Source organism: Macaca fascicularis, chromosome 2 (genome assembly GCF_037993035.2).
Source record: "Macaca fascicularis isolate 582-1 chromosome 2, T2T-MFA8v1.1".
In the NCBI taxonomy this organism is placed as follows: domain Eukaryota; kingdom Metazoa; phylum Chordata; class Mammalia; order Primates; family Cercopithecidae; genus Macaca; species Macaca fascicularis.
The window spans coordinates 167,890,653-167,908,503 of record NC_088376.1 but is presented as its reverse complement, the minus strand read 5'-3'; the positions used below and the strand labels follow the sequence as shown (position 1 = coordinate 167,908,503).

Sequence of the window (17,851 nt, the reverse complement as noted above, 5' to 3'; positions counted from 1 at the left end):
CAAGACTTTTGCTTGTTAATTAAAATATCACATCTCCTAATTTGATGATAAAATACTGAGTGCACAGGAAAGGACGAAGACACAAACACACACTGAGACTAATAAACTAATGCTTATGTCTGGGAACACTCTCTATGACTTATAATGCAGATGGAGCCAGATTGAGAAAAACCAACCAACCAACCAACCAACCAACCAACCAACGAACAGCATGATGGCTGAACCAGACAAGAGAAGTCCTGAAGAAAAATACTTATCAATTACCAGAATCTGTGCCTGCCATACATCAAAGGTATTTTATCCATGACAGCATGCTGCTTTTTGTAGTGTTTTGATTGACGTCACAATTTCTTAGCAGTCCTTCCACAGCCATTCTGAGATAGCATCGAGAAATCAATGAAACTTCAGAATAGGAAGTATTTGTGTCTATAGACTAATGTGGCACATTCCATCTTGGAAAATGTAATCCTTATAGGAAGATAGAAAGAATCTTGGTAGCAGTATATGCTGGGAATATACTCAGCGATTTCCCATGTATTTTCTAGATTTAGGAAATCATAAATCAAGAGAAGAATGTGGGAGGTGCTGGCACCTTAGTGGAGGGAAGTTGTCTCAAGCAAACAGCTACACAGATATGAGGAATTGGGCTTTTTAGCCATGACTTACAGCTGCCAGTCCAAATTGTATAACATCAGAAAAATATATTAAAAAGTATCAACTCCCATTGAATCTATGCTTGGCAAAAATATATTTGATATTCATCTATTTTGATTCCTGAAATAATCCTAAACTAGGTATGGTGGATGTTATCCTACAAATGAAGATGCTAAGGCCCAAGGGGGTTAATGTCGCGCTTAGTTTTTAAGAAAAGAGTGGAAATCCTGTGTACTTACTCAAGCCCAGTTATCTTTCCACGATGTTTTAAACTGACAAACCAATAACAAGAAAGATGAACAAAGGGTTAAACTCAAACTCACCAGAAATATTTGGAGTCCAAGACAGAGTGAATGGTGGTGGTTGCTATCTTGTAATTGTAATCTGTATGTCAAAATAGGACAATCCTGTGGAAAGAATTAACTTGAAAGTGGAAAGCATGGGCAAAATGAGGAAGTTGTAAAAAATGGTGCTATACAATAGCTTTTGTTGTTGTTGTCACTAGTAGTGGCACTCCTTGTTTTTTAACTTTTCGAAATATATGGGTAACATAACACTTATTCTTGAATTCGTCACATTCTTTTAAAACAATTATTTACTGTCTCTCATTTCTCTTGTGCCTTTAAAAAATTTTATATTTTCCTTGCTTCCAAGGTGTCTCTATATCCGTAATCAGAAACTCCCAAACTTTGCTGTAGGTTTTGATGGGACACCTGTAATTAACTCCCAGCAGTGATTGCCTAATTTAAATTATAAACCCCTGGGACAAGCTCTGGGTCTAATTTTTCATTCTGTAGCCTACTTTGAACAAACTTTCAGAACACCAAGCCTGGCTGTGGTCCCCTCTCTCCTGCCTGCCTTTATGTGCTGGTCCTCTTGTCCGTAAAACACTCTGAATGGAAATTAAGGCTATAGCAAACCAAGTGAGCATAGAGCCTTATTAACAGAGAACCTGATTTCATCTCTCTGCTTCAACTCCTTAGTCTCTGACTTCTTTATTCCACATGACTCTGCAAACCTATGTCTGAACTTACATTCTCCTGAAACCGGAACGGATGAAACTCATTAGGTAATGCCAGCGCTCTTACTGATCTTCACCTCAAACCTCAGGAAACAAAGCCAGGCATGATATCCTCAGCTTTTATGTTCTTCCTTTTTTTGCTTAGGCCTGAAAGTTGCAGATAGGATGCATCTAAAATTGGAGTTTAGGAGGCATAGTTTTTCAAAGGGTTTTTACTGGGCAGGAAATGCCATATCCTAAAGGGTAGCAGTGTGTTCCTATAGCTGGTACAGACATCTGAAGTAATTTAAAACCAACATGAATGATAACCACATTTTTGGCTTATAAATTTAAAACCAAGAAGAAGGAGTGGGCAATGATCAGGATTCCATATTCATTGTAGGGGAGCAATTAAAACATAGATAATTCAGTATTTTTTGGACTTTGTTGGCTCACCAACAGTATAATAAATCACAAAAATTATTATTTCAATGATTTAAATAGATAACTGCAGCTACAACTTCTGAAGTGTTGAATGGATAAATGAGGGCCTATGCTTTGGTCAGTACACTGTAAGGCTTTGCAGTTGGCACCCTATGCCCAGCTTCTTTTCCTGGCACAGTGCTAAAATGGCACATACAGCTTCCATCAGCACCAGCGTGTTCGTCATTTAGCATTTAGGAACACAGTGAATAGCAATTATCAGCCAAATAGCTGGGAAGTGAAAATGACCTAGTAATCAGAGTAAATATACATTATGTTGTCATAGTATAATGTGTAAATATTGGAGAGGAATAGCAGAACATGGACATGCAGAATCTTTCTTTTAAGGCCTTGTATGAACACAAGTACTATCTTGGCTCTGGCATGTTTTCTGGATGACAGCTACTAAACATGTTGATTTAGTAAGTAGTAGGTCATCTTAATCATTTGCTCACTTACAGGTACCATGACCAGAAAAGGCATTGCCCTGAGTTTTTATAAATCCTAAATTTGGCTCCCAATGACCAGGAGACATATGGAGAGATGATAGCAGCTTGGTGGGAGTTCAGACATTATAAACCTTGCACAGACAGTTGCTTTAGCTCCTTATTCCAATCCAAATGTATGTTAATTTTACAGAATCCTTCCTTTGTTAAGCTGGGAAAATATGAAAAGCCACCAATGTCATTTTGCTTATATTCATCTTCTTAGCAAATCAGGTGGGGATAGTATCAATGTTGCAAAATGTTGCTAAACTGAGTACCTGGATTTTACATGCTGTGCTGCACAGAGACAGAGAAGAATAGGCAGAAATTTTATTTTAGAAACTTTTATGGGTGCAATATCCTGGGAAAATTAGGCTAACTGATGGGATAAGTTTGTTAGCAAGATTCTAAACAGCAGACACACATAATTTCCCCACTTTTAAAATTAAGGGTTAACAGACTTGGAGAGAATAAATCAATAATGCCTCTATAGCAGAAGGTAAAGGAGAGTGATGGTGGTAGTAAATATTTATTTTTTGTAGGCACTCAATATCCTTTTCCAAATTTCTTGAAGCTTTTTGCTATTTTGTGGGTAGGAGGGAGTGGATCTTCTCCCTGCATTGAGTACAGTCTTGGTTTTGGCAAATTCAGGTACCTGTCTCATCTCTTTGGAAGTATGGGCTTCCCTGAGTTTCTTTCCGTCAGATTATCTTTCTTACTGCTCCATGACAGGCAAGCAATGAGCATGTGCCCTAAACTTAGCTAATCACTCTCCTAAAAAACAAACAAAACAAAAGGCAGAGTCCAATCATTCTAGAAGAGGATGTCCATGGAGATACTGCTGAGACTTTGGAAGCTACCTGGTTTTTGATGGTTTCTTCAGTCTTCTCTATGATCATGTACATTGTCCCGTAGCTTCCTAATAATATGATTCTTGCTCAAATTAAGTAGGCTTGCTTCTGTTGCTAGCAACCAAAGAACCTTAATTAATACAGTTTTTAACTTCTACCTAAAATGCTGCAAATAACTACTTATCACCAGAGCAGAGGGTCAGAGAAACCACCATGTTTGGGGTAGATCTTTGGTGGTAAGAAGGTCAATTGGAATATAGAATTATAATATTCAGACTGTGTAAGTCATATGGGTAATCTTAAGATCTCAAAATAGTTTCTGCCCATGTTTCTAGGTCTTTCTCTACTTCATCTTCTCACAGTTTGATTAATTAGGATGGAGTTGAACCATCTGTACTTTTTGGCCTAAACAAGGTCCAATACATAAGATAAACTCACTAATGGAATCTTGATTTAATGTATAGCCAAAATGTAATCTATAATCAGGGAAGTTTGCAAAGCAAACTGCACCTACTGTGCCCAGGGAGAATGGTTTTCCTTGTCAATATCCAAGCAGCAACCAGGGAGTTAGGCTGGTGCAAAAGTAATTGTGTTTTTAAATTTTTTTTGTCTTTCCAGAACTCTAATATCAAAATATTTCTTAATTAGGTTTACAAATTTTTTGTCTTAGCTGCTATAGGGAATCAAACATAATGTACTGTTTCTGCCTACAGAAGCACATAACTTCTTTGAAGAGATTGCCAGACTAACTAGAAAGTTCTATGAGAAAGAAGATAGGGGCTGGATGTGGTGGCTCATGCCTGTAATCCAGCACTTTGGGAGGCCAAGGTGAGAGGGTCACTTGAGCCTAGGAGTTCGGTACCAGCCTGGGCAACATAGCAAGACCCATCTCTACAAAAAATTTCCTGGTATGGTGGAACGTGCCTGTGGATAGGTCACAGTGCTATCTCCCAGCTACCTAGGAGGCTGAGGTGGGGAGATCACTTGAGCACAGGAAGTTGAGGCTGTAGTAAGCCAAGATTGTGCCACTGTACCCTTGCCTCAGCAACAGAGCGAGACACCCTCTTAAAAAAAAAAAAAAAAAAAAAAAAAAAAAAAAAAAGAAGATGGATGAGAAGACTTTGTAGAGAAAATAGAATTGTTTTCTTTGAGAATTACTCTTTACTCTTCACTTTCAGTAACTAGCTGATTTCACAGCTCAGGGTAGACCTAGATGGTGTCACTGCTTCTTAAGGCCAGTGGTCCAGCTGATTTTATCCAGGATGGCCTCTGCCAAAGAGGACTTGGGCTGACTTTAGCCATAGGCGGGGGTGTGTGTGTGTGTGTGTGCGCGCGCATGCAGGCAAGTGGCAAAGAGAAGAGAAACATCTGTGTGCTGTTTTCTATTAGTTTCCTTGAAAGCAGCAATGGAAGTCAAGTGTATCACAAAGCAATTTCCTTCCTAAAGTTGTAAATTGCCGTGAGGAGGAAATTTGTGAAAAATTGATAGTGATATACAAATAACAAAACAAAATGTTTGAACTGGAGCTCAGGGGAGGAGCACTCCTCTCTATTCACTTGTTCTTTCTTGTGGCCAAGCATGTCTGAATCCTTTTAGAAGGGCCACTTGCTGAAAAGTCTAATCTCTGATATTTACTAGATCTATTTGCACGTGGCTAAATCAGCTAAATTAATTATATTTGCTTGCTTTTATTCTGTGGAATAAGAAAGCAGTAAAACCAGTATTTTTCCAGGTTAACATTCTGAGACAGCATGAGAAAGAATTAGGATTCAGAATAGAGAACCCAGAAATAAGACTATACACCTACAACCATCTGATTTTCAACAAACCTGACAAAAGCAATGGGGAAAGATTCCTTGTTTAATAAATGATGCTGGGAGAACTGGCTAGCCATTCACAGAAAACTGAAACTGGACCCCTCCCTGACACTGTATACAAAAATTAACTCAAGGTAGATCAAAGACTTAAATTTAAAACCCAAAACTGTAAAAACACTGGAAGAAAATCCAGGCAGTACCATTCAGGACATAGGCATGGCAAAGATTTCATGAAGATGCTGAAAGCAAATGCAACAAAAGTAAAAGTTGACAAATGGGATCTAATTAAACTAAAAAGCTTCTGCACAGCAAAAGAAACTATCAACAGAGTAAAAAGACAACATATAGAATGGGAGAAAGTTTTTGCAATCTATGCATCTGACAAAGATCTAATATCCAACATCTATAAGGAACTTAAATGCATTTACAAGAAAAAAACATTAAAAAGTGGACAAAGGACATGAACAGACATTTCTCAAAAGAAGACATACATATGGCCAAGAAATATATGAGAAAAGCTCAACATTACTGATCATTAGAGAAATAAAACCAGTGTGAGATACCATGTCACACAAGTCAGAAGGGCAATTATTAAAAAGTCAAAAAATTCCAGATGCTGGCAAGGTTGTGGAGAACAAGGAAAGCCTTCACCCTGTTAGTGGAAGTATATATTAGTTCAATCATTGTGGAAGACAGTGTGGTGATTTCTCAAAGACCTAGAGACAGAAATACCATTTGACCCAGAAATCCCATTACTAGGTATATATGCAAAGAAATATATATCATTCTATTATAAAGACACATGCACATGTATGGTTCATTGCAGCACTATTCACAATAGCAAAGACATGGTATCAACCTAAATGCCCATCAATGACAGACTGGATAAAAAAAATGTGGTACAAATACACCATGGAATATTATACAGCCATAAAAAGGAAGGAGATCATGTTCTTTGCAGGAACATGGAGCTGGAGGCCATTATCCTCAGCAAACTAATGCAGAAACAGCAAACCAAACACAGCATATTCTCACTTAAAAGTGGGAGCTACATGATGCAAACACATGGACACACGAGGGGGAGCAACACACACTGGGAACTGTCAGGGGTGTGGGAGGAAGGAGAGGATTAGGAAGAATACCTAATGGATGCTGGGCTTAATACCTAGGTGATGGGATGATCTGTGCAGCATACCATCATAACACACATTTTTCTATGTAACAAACCTGCACACCCTGCACATGCACTTAAAAGTTGGAAATAAAAAATAAAATAAAAGCAAAAAATGAAAAAGGTAGGGTTCATGATAACATTTAAACCTTTTACTACCTTCATCATAATAAAATATAGGAGACAAACTACTCTCCTTTGTTTTCAAATGGGGAGAAACCAACGAAACTTCCACATATATCTCTTAAAGTCAGAGTTGGAATGGGAAGTCTCATCCAGCTTCAAAACAGCTTGATTCACTAGGGCATGTTGCCTTCCTCTGAGCATAAAATAAAAAGCCCAACTTAATCAAACAATGTTTGCCGAGTTCCAGTCTATAGGGAACTTTTATTTTTATAGCCAAGAGTAACACACACTTTATACTAGGCAATTTTAATGGCAGTATTGGGACAATCTATACTATTGCTTCACAAATGGAATACAAAAGCCTCTGGGTATATTTACCTATTAAAAGTGGTGTTAGAGAAGGAGAGCAGATCACACTAGAAAATAAATGCCTGGTCACTGAACCCATTTGAGAAAAATCCCTTTTTTGGTTTTCAAACTGAAATATCATTTGCAATGCTTTCCCTTCTTTGCTAGTCCTTTTAACATTAGTAAATTATAACTGCTACAAGGCAAGGACTATGCCTTGTCTCTGCTTTTCAGAGTTAAATGTTTGCCAAATGAGTGAAGAGATGAACGTATAAAATTAACACGCAATCATTAAAACAAAAAAATTTTTATATCTTTCTGAGTTGCAAGTAAGAAGCATATAGCCAAATTGAATCCAACAGTAATGTAACAATAGTGTTTTTTGAGTGTCAGGCACTGTTCTAGGTGCTTCATATGTACTAGTTGATGTAATCATCAAAATAAGTCTATGAACTAAGGATTATTGTTAGTGCTATCTCACAGATGAAAATATCTGGTACAGTGTGATCAAGTCACTTACTTATTGTCTCACAGCTAGTAAAGGGAGGGAGAAGGATTTGAATCCAAACCTAATGCTGCTGCTATTTACTTACAGTTTGGTACACAAATAGCCATGGCAAATGCCCATCAGAGCATGAGGGTCTCAGCTGAAGTGCTTTACACTGGTTACTAAGTAGGTATACACTTTACCTGGACTATCCACATCATGTCATGAAGCCCCCCGTTTTTCTTCTCCCCAGAGGGACCTCTGGAAAAATGAAATCCATCAGTTTGATTTCATTCAAGACATGGAAAAACATTTACTGAAAAGTCAACAAGTAAGCAGCTTGTAGATAAATTATAGAATTTCAGAGAAAACTTTGTAAAAGTGAGCATTTCAATGTCACTTCCAGCTTCTGGAGAAAATGTAGTTCACATTTTCTTGGGTAGTTCAGGGACAGGGCAGCACTGTGGGAGACTCAGACTTGGGTTCTTTATAAAATGAGACCCCTCCCATGTTTTCTTTTTTTCTGAATGACTGTTTGCCTTGGCCTACAGGAGAGCCCCCAGATCTCTGTATAATATCATCCTGACATTGGAATCATTTTTATCTCTCAATAGCAAGTTGGAGAGCCTTTCTGTAAGGACTTCTTTTTACACTGGATCAGTGAGACACATTACTTGTGTCCACTTCTCCCCATCACCTACTTCTATTTGAAATAAATACTAGACAGGGAGAGTCCAATAACCTAGGTTCACAGTGAAATGAAAGGTCATCTATGTTTCCCTTTTCCCATTACTGCTGAAGTGGCGTTCTCTGCACTGAAGTTTGCTTGTTCTGGAGCCTGCCTTCATGCTGCTAGGGGTGAGCTCTGGCAGAAGAAAGGACATTAAAGAACACAGAATCTTGGTTTTCACTAACAAGATACTAAGAAAAGCAAAAGAGATAAATCTGTAGTTTGATTTAATTTGGCTTTTGTTCCCTGAAGGTTTGTTTTCTTTTTGCACCTTTTTATTGTCAATGCATGTGAGAACCTATTCTGAAAACTATTAGGCAAACTTACTTGGTCCTAGAAACTCTGATCCAGGAGAAAAATCCCAAGAAAATGTCACTGTGTGACAAGACATGGTATGATGAGGGCGCTAGAATCAAGGGGTGCAGAGGTGCTTTGGAACACCTAGGGAGGGAGGATGACACAAGAGCAAAGATGAGCCGGTAGGTCTTAGAGACTGGTGGTGCGGTGTCTTAATTCTGCTCCAGTGTACAGTCCTTTGGGGAAGTCACAATCTGGATGAAAATCGACACTGTCCATTTCTACCATCTTGTATTTAAGGAAGAAGGGAAATAAAACGGGCCCTCAAGCTCCACCATGACTACTTCCCACAGAGCACCACACACCCCATTATTAGTACAATTCCAGAAATATGTGTGATGCTTTTCGTTGCATCTAACTTGACAAGTGTGATTCGCAAATCTCTAAAGAATTCTATTCTGCTAAATATTCAGGACGGTGTCTGACAGAGTGAAAGAAGGAAAATTAAGCAGAGGAAAAAAAAGGGCCAGGCAAGACACATAAAACATACAGTTATTGGAATTTATAAAATAGGAGATAATGTTATTCATACCAAAGATTTTATCATATTGGGAAAAAATAAATCTACCATATCAATTAACATTTTGTCATTTTTTTCATCAAACTTAATATTTCAGGAAAAAGGATTAATCAACTTATGACAGCATGATTCCTTTAGAAGTCCTTTAATTTAATTTTATTTAGAACATTTTTGGGATAAGTTATTTCGAGAAAGTATTTCTGTTTCCTAGTGAGAGGAAAACTCCACCTCTTTTTTCATGGTGTGATGATTCTAGTCCAAACGCAATGAGTTTCTGGAAATGGCAAGTGAGACACTTGTTGCCATGGTGATTGTTAATAGTTCTGACTCAGATATAGTGTTGCCATAGCAACTGCATTGAAGCCCTTGGGAGGTGGTGCGGTCTTTTTTTTTTTTTTTTTTTTTTTTTTTAATCAGCAGAAAGAGGCTAGGAAGAACCATTTTAGTAGCTTCTTGCTGCACTGCGGTGACGAAGCTTTCAAGGCTATTTCATCCGGATGAAAGATCATCCTGTTCCTGCACTGATGAAACAGATATGTTACACTGTACAGGATAAATATAGTCCCATATATCATAGTAGCAAGCACATTATCTTCCTGTTAATGAATTCTAATTTTCTGACTGTGATGGTTTCTAATAACACAGGTAGCCTCAAGTGAATATCTTGAAGAATCCTTAATGTCACTGCCAATACAAAAAAAACTAAAGGTCAATGACTGAATAGGCCCAAATCATTGAGATGTAGACAGTTTTAGCTTTAATGCATCCCTATAAGGACAAGGCACATGGCTGACAAAGCATTTTGAAGGTCCTTTTGGAATGGTTGGAGTTTGGTCATCTAGATTGAATGCTTATATACCGTTTTACATATATACCCAGTTCTTTCTCTTTTTTATTATTTTTTCTTTTTTTTTTTTTGAGACAGAGTCTCGCTCTGTCGCCCAGGCTGGAGTGCAGTGGCGCGATCTCAGCTCACTGCAAGGTCCACCTCCCAGGTTCACTCCATTCTCCTGCCTCAGCCTCCCAAGTAGCTGGGACTACAGGCGCCCGCCACCATGCCCGGCTAATTTTTTTGTATTTTTAGTAGAGACGGGGTTTCACCATGTCAGCCAGGATGGTCTCGATCTCCTGACCTCGTGATCTGCCCGCCTCGGCCTCTCAAAGTGCTGGGATTACAGGCATGAGCCACCGTGCCCGGCCAGGAAGATCTTCCTTTTCTTTACTTTCAGTTCTCATGGTCTGTCCCTTGATTCATAAAAGCTAGCTCTGTTTCAGATAAAAAATTGGGTGACCCCTTCAACACCTATTTGTTGCTTTTTTATGGTAGCCATCATTCTGTCTTCTCTTTTCTCTTTCCTTTTTCCCAATCAATACCAGTCTCTTTTTGAAAAATTTTTTTTTTAAAAATTGTCATTTAAAACACGTAAATTTACCATCTCAAACACTTTTAAGTGTACATTTTAGTAGCGTTAAGTATATTCACATTGTTGTGAAGACTTCTCTCTTTTTTTCTAATTTTTATTTTTAAGTTCTGGGGTACATGTGCAGGATGTGCAGGTTTGTTAAAGAGGTAAACGTGTGTCATGGTAGTTTCCTGAACCTATCAACCCATCACCTAGGTATTAAGCCCAGCATGCATGAGCTATTTTTCCTAATGCTCTCCCTCCGCACCCCACCCCATACAGGCCCCAGTGTGTATTGTTTCTCTCCCTGTGTCCATGTGTTCTTGTTGTTCAGCTTCCACTTATACCTGGTTAAAAACTTGTAACACAAGAAAAGAAGGTGGAAGTAATGAGGAGGTGGGAATGGGAATTGTACGTGTAGTCTCTACAAGTGAAATGTGGTTGAGAAAAGAGGCAGTGTGAGTAGAGTGCTGGCTATAGTGTATATGAACTCCATCTGTTCAGAGTGTCAGAAAGCCGGGAATGGGCCATTTTAGCACAGTAGAAGTTCATAGAAATCCAAGTAAAACAGTTGCAGACATCAACCCAAATCAGTTGTATATTTGAGAAGAGGATTCAGCCAGTGCTTGAGTACAGGAAGTGGGAGGCAACATGGTGACTCTGAAGGAATATTCAGCACAAAGGAAATGACAATACTTTGAAGTCTTAAAAGAAAAGACAGGCATACCTTTGAAAATAATTTAGTAACATTCAGAAGAAAATTTTAGAAAACTGACTTTTTTTTTTTTTTTTTTAAGACAGAGTCTCAATCTGTTGCCCAGGCTGGAGTGCAATGGCGCAATCTCGGTTCACTGTAACCTCCACCTCCTGGGTTCAAGCGATTCTCCTGCCTCAGCCTCCTGAGTAGCTGGGATTACAGGCACATGCCACCATGCCTGGCTAATTTTTGTATTTTTAGTAGAGATGGTGTTTCACCATGTTGGTCAGTCTGGTCTCGAACTCCTGACCTTGTGATCTGCCCACCTTGGGTTCCCAAAGTGCTGGGATTACAGGTGTGAGCCACTGTGCCTGGCTGAAAATTGACTTTTCTTAGAAAATACAAGACTACCTTTAGGAAAGAGCGTAAATCTGAAAGGATTGTAGGATAAGCTGCAAAGGCAGATGGATGAAATAACACTTAACATGTCTAACACTGTGCCTATCTCTATGGATTTGAATAAATCACCTTTAAGAAGCCGTTGAATATTAACACATAAAAATGCATAGAAATCAAGACAGTATGCGATTACCTGTTAATTAGGGGACTATATAAATGATACAGATTGTTTGTGCTCTGGGCAGTTGGGAAAAGGTTAGGTCATTTTGTCTGAAATTATCAGAGAGAGCTATAGAGTTTGGCTCAATAGGAGAGACTTGGGGAAATAGAAAGGGACAGGGGCACAGGCAAAAGCTTTTATTTGTTCTGAGCAAATGGCATGCTCCTCAAACTATCCTCAGATAATCTTATTCTTACAATCTTATTCTCACAATCTTATTCTCATAAATGTTAACATTTCAAAATCTGACAGCACTTTCTGCTCATTATAATCTTACCTGGACTGCTTCTGATCCTTTTAGATTAGGTTCAGTTCACCTATCTCCTGTTCACAGACTCCTCTCAGGCAGGATTGTAAAACATTTAATGTCTCAATCATACATTTGGTTTTCTAACTGAAGTCCAATCAGGCATTTTTTCTGGCAATCTCCTATCATAATAACTTTGTATGGTAGTCAGGGTTGATGATAATCATTCCATTTCATAGGCAAGAATGCTAAAATGTTAAAGAATTTTCTTAGACTTGCCTTCCAAATAGCAAGAAAATTTAAGAGTTTAGACTTATATCTAGAGTTTTTGATTCCCAGTCTCATGCTCTTTTGACAACATTATTGACTGAGTAGTAAGAGTAAGGGAAGATAAAGGAGGTAGAAATGGGCAAGTAAATATGTTTAATTATTTTTTTAAAGATGGGGATAGGACTATGAATGTTTAAAGATACCGAGAAAAAACTTGTCCCCCTGCCTTCAAAAGACATATCTACCTCAATTATTTATTCAGCTATGGATAAAGGATGTTAACATTAGAGTGTCTTCTTTTTTTTTTTTTTTTTTTTTTTTTTTTTTTAAGGAAAAAAGAATGCCACATAGTAGAATTGTGACACAGATTTGACAATCACAGTTATGGCAATGGACAGTCAAGAAAGTCACCTCATATTCACTTACAAGGCAGAATAGCATGCTCCTTATGGCTGCCTTCACAGTGCTACTAACCATGGTTGATGTAAGGCAGTTGTAGCCACATCTTATTGATAGTAGAGAACTGCTATGGGAAAGCAAGATTCTGGGATGACCAGGGGATGGTTTGAAGTTTTCACGTAACAATATAATAGTTCAATGTAGTCAATCTGGCTAACAATCTGATGGAACATTTCCCAATTCATTTTATTCACATGTATAAAAGGGTTCTTGTACTTTCTTGATACATACACTTTTGATGATTGAATACATTTTTCATTGCTTCAATCTGAAGTCTTCCTGTCTTATTTTTAATATTTTCTAGCTTTAGAAATCATTGTATGCTCTTTGTATGTCATGGACTTTTATACACGCTTGATTTTTTAAAAAATCTATAATTTCAATAATTCCATTGTCTCTTCTCTCTGTTTGAAAGGTGTGGGAGGAGGACTCATATATGGGTGTATAAAGGACATTGGTTCTGTGAGAGCAAACATGGTAACTCTTCATTACACGTGAAAACTTAGCTAAACTTGATCACATTTTCAGAGTGAACAGTTAAAAAAAAACATGCATTTTAATTTTGTTTTCTTGTACACAGAGAATTACCATTCAAACTTCAGGAACTCACATTATTGACAGCATTTTAGACTTAAAGAGAACAAGGCTGCTGGATGAGCCTGATTTTTAGGGCTTATCTCATATTCCACCTTGAATGACCTCTCACTGTCAGAAATATAATTCTGAACCCTAGAAGCAGTTGTCAACCCTCTTATTATTTTAATGTGCTTTGGATATACGTAATAAAATATCTGATTATCCTCCTTTCTTTTCCATTGAATTGACACTAATTGGCCGTTGCTGTCTAGCTACTGATTCCATGCTGGCCCTGTAACCCCTAATTCTCTTCAATATTTAGGCTCTTAGCAGAGAGAGCCATCTTACCTGATACACAGACATGGGCCCATCTCCTTGAGGACAACTGCAACTGCCTCAGAATTATATTTGTTTCATAAGGCTGCTGTAACAAAGTACCACAAACTAGGAGGTATAAACAGCAGAAATTTATTGTCTCATAGTTCTGAAGGCTATAGATATTCAAGATCACAGAGTCAGCAGGGTTGGTTCTAAGGGCTGTGAGGCAGCCTTTAATTTTTAATTTTTGTTGGTACATAGTAGTTGTATATATTTATGGGGTACATAAGGTATTTTGATACAGGCATGTAATACATAATAATCACATCAGGGTAAATGGGGTATTCATCCCCTCAAGTGTTTATCTTTTGTGTTATAAATAATCCAGTTATACACTTATAATTATTTTTAAATGGACAATTAAATTATTTTTGACTCTAGTCATCCTGTTGTGCCAGCAAATACTAGGTCTTATTCACTCTTTCTATTTTTTTGTACCCATTAAGCATCCCCACTATCTCCCCACCCCCACTACCCTTCCCAGCCTCTGGTAACCATCTTTCTACCTGTTATCTCCATGAGTTCAATTATTTTAACTTTTAGCTACCACAAATAAATGAGAACATGCAACGTTTGTCTTTCTATGCCTGGTTTATTTCACTTAACATAGAGACCTGCAGTTTCATCCATGTTGTTGCAAATGACAGGATCTCATTCTTTTTGATGGCTAAATAGTACTCCATTGTGCATATGTACCATGTTTTCTTTAGACATTCATCTGTTGATAGACACTTAGATTGCTTCTAAATCTTGGCTATTGTGAGTAGTCCTTCAATAAATGTGGGAGTGCAGATATCTCTTTGATATACTGATTTTCTTTCTTTTGGGTACATACCTAGGAGTGAGATTGCTGGGTCTTATAGTAGTTCTATTTATAATTTTCTGTAGAACCTCCAAACTGTTCTCCATAGTGGCTGTATTAATTTATATTCCCACCAACAATGTACAAGTGTTCACTTTTCTCCACATCCTCGCCAGCATTTGTCATTGCCTGACTTTCGGATAAAAACCGTTTTAACTTGAGTGAGATGATACTTCATTGTAGTTTTAATTTGCATTTCTCTGATGAACACTGATATGGAACACATTTTCATGTACCTGTTTGCCATTTGTTTGTCTTCTTTTGACAAATGTCTATTCAAGTCTTTTGCCCCCTTTAAATCAGATTATTAGTTGTTTTTCCTATAGAGTTGTTTGAGGTCCTTATATATTCTGGCTATTAATCCCTTGTCAGATGGGTAGTTTGCAAATATTTTCTCCCATTCTGTGACTTTTCTCTTTACTTCCATTTCCCCCATTCTGTAGATTGTCTCTTCACTTTGATTGTTTCATTTGCTGTGCAGAAGCTTTTTAACTTGATGTGATCCCATTTGTCCACTTTTGCATTGGTTGCCTGTGATTATAGGGTATTACTCAAGAAATCTTTGCCCACTGCAATATCCTAGAGAGTTTCCCCAGTGTTTACTTTTAGTAGTTTAATAGTTTGAGGTCTTAGATTTAAGTCTCTACACCATTGTGGTTTGATTTTTGTATATAGCAAGAGATAAGTGTGCGGTTTCATTCTTTTGGAAAAGGCTTTTATTTAACTAATTAATAAATGAGAAAACCAGTAAGATGTGACAACCAGTTCCCAAAATGATTTAAACACCACACATATCTAGGTAATAAGAAGTAAGTTTACGGACACATGCAAACTGGTCAATATCCATTAGGCAACATTTTACCAGAAGTAAAAATCATTTGCTTTTCTATGGGCAAGAATCATTTGCATTACTTACAGAGTTGTAAAATACCTTAAAGGCAATAAAAGGTGTGGACTTCTCTGAATGAAATAAATGGAAAGAGGTGCTTTACAGAATGGCAAGTAGTCTATTTTTGTCCATTTCAATATCCTTTTCGGTTTTTCTGACATAAATATTGGAGTCCTTTGTCTCAAACAGAATGTTCTATGGAAACTCAATTTATAGCCCGTAGGAAAAGCAGAAGTGAGGCAGTGGCGATAGTAGTGGCAAGAGGATGAACAACAAGTTTGATGCTTTGAAAGATGATGACAATGGGGACCATGATCAGAATGAAGAAAGCAGCACACAGAAAGATACTGAGAAAGAAAAAAACAGAATGGGACAAGAATAAGAGCAGTAACAAGAGGAAGGCTGTTGTCCCTGGACAGGCAGAGCATCCCCTCCAGTACAACTACACTTTCTGGTACTCCAGGAGAACCTCTGGCTGTCCCACCAGCTCACAGAGTTATGAACAGAATTATCAAACAGATTGGTGCCTTTGCCTCTGTGGAGCAGTTCTGGAGGTTTTATAGCCACATGATATGTCCAAAGGATCTGACAGGCCACAGTGACTTCCATCTCTTCAAAGAAGGAATTAAACCCACGTGGGAGGATAATGCAAATAAAAATGGTGACAAGAGGATTATTTGGCTGCCGAAGGGCTTGATCTCCCATTGCTGGGAGAATCTCATTTGGCCATGATAGGGGAACAGTTCATGGTTGGGGAGGAGATCTGTGGGGCTGTGGTCTCTCTTCACTTTCAAGAGGACATTATTTCAATATGGAAAAGACTGCCAGTGACCAAGCAACCACAGCCCAAATCCGGAATACACTTTGGCGAGTGCTTAACCTATCTCCCAACACCATTGTGAAATACAAAACTCACACTGACAGCATCAAAATGCCAGGCATACTGGGCCCCCAAGGGCTCCTTTTCAAAGCCTCTGGAAGGTGTGGCTGAAAGTGCCATGACCCTCTCCCTCTCCGGATGGCACTATCCTTGAAGCTGGTGTCATTAGAGTCTCTTGTTCTGTTGGTGTGCTACCTGGAAGATCCTTCTGTCCTGGACAAGATCATTAAAAGAGCATTTTATGTTTTAAGAACAGGCTGACACAGAGCAGCTACAACAACAGCTGAGATTGCTCAATAAACGGTACTAAATTTAAAAAAAAAAAAAAAGAGAGAGAGAAGAAATGCAGAGTCACTTTGGTTGAAATGAATATAGAGGCTTCTGACTAAGCTTTCTTGGACTCCAGAGTTTTGGGGATCTGTATAAATCACAGTTAGGAAACTACTAGATGATTTCTATAACTACTGATGGGCCTTACTGATTAAACTTGGTCCCTCAATATTCCTTTAGTTGTTCCCACACCCTAACATTGTCTACATGCTTCTACCCGCTCCCCACTCCCTGCCCGCCATATGGATGCTCTGCTGTATCAAGAAACCAAGACATCCCTTTCAGAAGACTTTTTCATCCTTACAAATTTGAAATTTCCACAGTATTTGACTGTAGAACTTTCTAGCTCTAAATTCCATAGAATAACTGAAGTTACTTGAAAATATACTTCCTATTTGATGAAACCTGCAACTAAGGGGCATTAGAGTAATCTTGAAAAAAAATTACAAATATATCAGCTAGGTTTTCAATATGATACCATCTTTATCTTTAATGTATTCTGTTTATTTTCTTGATTTTGAAAACCAAGGCTGTATTTTTAAATGCCTCTGGGCACATGTACCAAAATATCTCTGTAAATTCTGCACTCATGTTTCCCTATTTTTTTTAATGTATGTTTCAAGTTATATGGATTATGAAAGCCTGTAAATACTGTGAAGAGCCTCCTTCACAAACAGGGTGCTGTTTCCTCCTTCTGGCCTAAAATCTCCCCGCACGGTCCTGCTGTGTACTTTGCAGTACTCTGGCTTCAGTCCTAGTCCTGTACAGGAAATGTGTGAAATCCTTGCCTCAGTGGCAATGGTGAATTCATTTCTTAGAAGATAAGCCCCTTGCCAGTAATTCCCATTTATGATCCTATGTCTTATTGTCGCATCTCCTTAGAGTGGGATTCAGATTCTTAAAGTATTTCCTGATCCTTACTACTCGTTATTGCAATGGATCCTCCATTGTCTTGAACTATATCAACTGCCCAGCTGATCTCCTAACCTTGATCCTTTCCCTGCCTGAACCCAGGATGCTTTCACAATTCCTTTTTCTTACCTTATCTAAGTATATTTATATTCCTTCTACTACAGTCTCATTTTATGAGTCTTTCCTGTTCCACCCTATCCTTTTGCTGCCCCAAATCTAACTCAACCTCTTTTCCACACAGCGTTTTAAGAGATCAAGATACTGATGCAAATTTCAACATTAGCTTGCAAAATCTCAAA

General features: G+C 38.1%; 1 pseudogene; it reads left to right on the top strand.

Moving 5' to 3' along the window:
* The first annotated feature begins 15,239 nt into the window (after nt 1–15,239).
* Nucleotides 15,240–17,046, top strand: LOC102146998 (eukaryotic translation initiation factor 4E type 2 pseudogene; annotated as a pseudogene).
* The last annotated feature ends 805 nt before the right edge of the window (nt 17,047–17,851 follow it).